Here is a 4,596-nt window from a genome sequence, read left to right as displayed (position 1 = left end):
GCGCCTTTTTCCCTGAGATTCCCCACCCCAGGGCAGCTTCTTATTGGATATTCCGCCTCTCAGATCGCGCAGGTGTGTTGCCTGGGATCACATTTCGAGAGCTCCTATCCCGGGTTTTGCAACCGCGAGACCCCAAAGTCCAAGTAGCTGCGCGAGCAACCAGTTACTCCCTTGTAGCTTCTTCGTTCCTTTGGGAATTGGATCACAGGCGCCAGGGTCGACTGCGCCAAGTATTATCTATATACTATAGCAGAGGTCCCCAAACTTGGCAACTTTAAGACTTGTGGACTTCAATTCATAGCTGGCTTGAGACGTTGCCAAGTTTGGGGACCACTGAACTGTAGAATTCTGGAGTCATTCCAAAGAGAGTCTGTGGAATCAGAGAAGAATTCCCCATAATGTGTCAAGTTGTTACCCCTCTTTCTATCTTACCTTTAGAAAAAAAAATATTTGACTAGTAATCTTAGTGAGCAAATATGCAGAAGATAATTCTAAAAAAGATTTTTTTAAAATAAAATTCCTATGATTTTTAGACATGTTTGTACTTGTAACATTTTGCAGTTGATTCAAAGGAAACTAAACTGTCAACAGATGTTAGCATTGTAGCTGCTGTGTTTATTAAATCTGGATATATGCCCACTCAGCACTGGTAGTAGCACTAGCCTTGATTCATCAATAAAAAGGATCAAACTGGTTATTACTTGGTGAGGAGACAAATGTCCAGGCTAGACTAAGAAAGAGAAAGGCACATCCCAGAATAAGCCAGTGGCAAGATCAGAAATGCTGTATTACTAAAAAAAATTAAAAATATATGGAACCCTCCATGGAGTCATTGGGATTGCAGATCAAATGAGTCTTTATTCCTTACATAGAAACACATATGCAGTCTATACTCTGTAGAAACAAGGCAGGGAAAATATGCATAGGATGGATTCTAGAATTATTTCCAACTACAGTACTCTTCCAACAATCCCATCCATCTAAGAGGCATCTGTATTTTCTTCTGTATAACAAAGCAATATATTTCAGTATGTGTTATCCAGTTGTGCTAAATCTGTGTGCATAGGTGGCCACTAAAGAGAACAGGGCAGATTGAATACATTACTTACATTAGGGTTCAGGTGACCAAGGAATGGGAGGCATGGAATGAAGAAGTTGCAGCATCTGAAACCACTGCCTAACTACCTCTTTCATAGGGGCAGAGTGGATTTCTTGCTGGAATACTTTCTCTCCAGGCTTGATAGGGCTCATTTTTTAAAGGTGATATTTATTTTTGCTTCCCCACACATGAAATGCCCTCTTGTTCAGTTTTTGGATAGGCATTTGAACTGTAAGCCACCCAGAATCATTGACTGAGATGGGCAGCTATGGAAATTAAATAAATAAATACAAATAAATAAATAAATACTATTAATGGACAGATAAATAGGGTTTCAAGGCCCTGATGTCTTTCCCTCATTCTGTTGGACGGGAATAAAAAACAACTCTTACAATTGAATGAACATTCGTTCATGGAAGGTTTCAGTTATTCTATGTTCACTTAATCAAATTAAATAATTTCATAACTCTACAACCCGAACCCAATTGAAGATTTTTAGCATTTTAGCATACCATTTTATAAAAATTGTAGGCAGCAATAGCAATATCTGTTTAGTTTATGTACACAAATACACACATTTTAAAAGTTCATGTGAAATATAACAATTTCCAGTGGAAGTTGCCAAGTACAATATTAGAAGAGTTAAAGGCAGTCATGAAATTCAATTTTTTTTACTACCAGTTCTGTGGGCGTGGCTTGGTGGGCATGGTGTGGTTTGGTGGGCGTGACTTGGTGGGCATGGCAGGGGAAGGATACTGAAAAATCTCCATTCCCACCCCACTCTGGGGCCAGTGAGAGGTGGCATTTGCCAGTTCTCCAAACTACTCAAAATTTCTGCTACCGATTCTCCAGAACCTGTCAGAACCTGCTGGATTTCACACCTGGTTAAAGGCCTACATTTCTTGTTTGAAGCTTAGTTTCCCAAGATCAATTATTGTTTGCAACATGCATTTTGAACTGCTGCCCATTACTATAATGGAACGATGACTGTCCTGTTAAGCCAGATGTACCTGACAGATCACTGTTCAAGAATGCCAAAACAGAGGATCATAAGAGGTTTTGTTCTTAAATTCAAATACATTAGATTTTCACAAAATGTTATGTTGTGGTATTTGTATTTACAATTTCTAATTCATTTCTCATATTAATTTCATATTTTTGTTTCTTCAAGTTCAACTATAAACAAGTAGAGAGCAGTACTAAGATGCATATATGTTCTTCCCATGTAATGTTGGCATTATAGATTCTAACCAACTATGTGAGTGTTAAGTAATTTGGATTCAAGCTAAAATGTTTTATGTAAATTACGATTTTTAGCACAGGCACTTTATGCTACACATTAATATCCTTAACTTGTTTTGGAACTATCTTCCTGCATTAACAATTTACAATGACAGTTTTACTACCCCTCTTAATAGTCATTATGAATCATACATGATTGTTTGTTTATGGTACCCATGAGTGTACTAGAGTGTGTAATGAGTGTACTTTTGTGGCAATATAAATTGCCTTTCCTATATAATTTGTGCTGCAATTTCTAGAATACAAAAATCTGCATGATAAATTAAGGGAATCATATTATTTGATATCTATCTACTATGATGTTCATGACATACATTTCATAATTAAACACAAAATTATTAGTATACAACAATCAAACTAATATTTAAGTTATAAGGCACTTAAATTGTGGAATGGAGTGTGTGTGTGTATTCTCATATTAATAATAATGTATTTCTATAATATGTAGTTCAACCAAATGTATGTTGGATTGTAAATGACTGAAATATCAAGTAGATAACACGAATGCAACTATGCTTGTTACAACTTTATAACCTGTGAAAAGTTTTTTTAAAAAATTGTTAAAACAATGTCATGGAAAAAAATACATTAAAATTTCACAGTATCTTTTTAATATTAATTATTAATTCATTAAAATAAACATAATAATCTTAATAATATTATGAATTACTTGTAGTATCAGCATGTATTAGTATTATAAAGTGTGCCTGAGATGGACAACTGTTTAAAGTTGAACAATGGGTATATAAATATCAGAAATCCACTACAAAATATTTTAAATCAGATTAAAAATAGAAAAATGGTTTTTTTAAAAATCTTATGCTCAAGAAGAAATTTGATGAAGCTGAAGACATCATACAACTCTGAGTATGTGCTTTGAGAACTGAAGACAGGTCAGCTGAGAAAAATTTCACTCCAAGCATTTCTAACTTTTGATCTGAACAATTTCGAAATATGTGTGTGTAACATATAGAAATTATAAGGTTTTGCTGAATTTAGCAAATAATCTGAACATAAATATTGTCCTAGTTCATAGCAAGCCTTTAATTAAATTTTGTAAGAGCTACTAGACCTTTTTCTTTCACAAATTCTCTCACAAAACTAGAAAGACTAGCACTGGGGAAAGTACTCTTATTATACTGACATCTGGAGAAAATAAAAACCAGACTTTTCCCATAGGATTATTTCTGCATATTGGGAATAGAATAGTGATAGTTCTACTTAATCATATGGTACTGTGCTGTGAGATTCCTCAACCATTTAAACATTTATATGAAGCCAATGAGTGAAGTCATCAGTTATCTGTCAAAATGGCATTATCAAAATACTGATGATACCCAGCTGTTTTTCCTCATCATCTGAAGCTGATGTTAATAATGTAAGGCTTTGCTGGGAGGCATTTATCTAATTATCAGTTACCTATCTATTTGGGGAGGGGGAGTAATCTATGAAAGAAGAAATACATAGGGTTTTTAAAAACTCTCCTGGCATTTCATCTGGTATTATGTCTTACCAGATTTGGCTGCTCAATGCCTATTATTATTCCTAAATAAGGCTAGATTGGCTATGGTGATTCATGGCCTGGTAACCTCTCAGCTGGCTCAGTGCCTCCATGGTCATTTCTTTTGTGGCTGCAGAAGACACAGGATACTTTGCTTGAGAATATATCTATGTCTGAGAGAGACAGGGACAGGAAATGGCAAAATCAACCTTACATAAACTGAATGCAGGTATATTGGGAAGTTCATGTAAGCATAAATAAACCCAGCTAATTTCTGTGATTTGAGCACTAACTAGACTCAGAAACTAATGTAACACATGCAGACAGATGGAAGATGAGGGAATGTACTACATTTAATCACCACTTCTTCTTGATGCTGGAAATTAATGATTTTTCAAACTTTTTTGGGGGAAAATTCTTCCATGATTTTCATCATCCAACAAATGATATTCTTAGCAAACAGTTTCCTGATTTGGGGCTGGCTTTGGGGGTGGGGCAGAACAGACTGCACAAATTTCTCCTTAACTCTAGGTTGCTTCTTTCCTTGATTAATTTCCATCCATTGCTTCTTGCCCTGCCTTCAGGTGCTTTGGAGAATAGCTTGACTCCCCTTCTTCTTTGTGGCAGCCCCTCAGATATTGGAACACTGCTATCATCTAGTCCTTCTTTTCATATCTAGTCCTTCTTTTCATTA

Source organism: Natrix helvetica, assembly GCF_964273705.1.
Source record: "Natrix helvetica genome assembly, chromosome: 7".
NCBI lineage: Eukaryota > Metazoa > Chordata > Lepidosauria > Squamata > Natricidae > Natrix > Natrix helvetica.
This window is presented reverse-complemented; position numbering follows the sequence as displayed.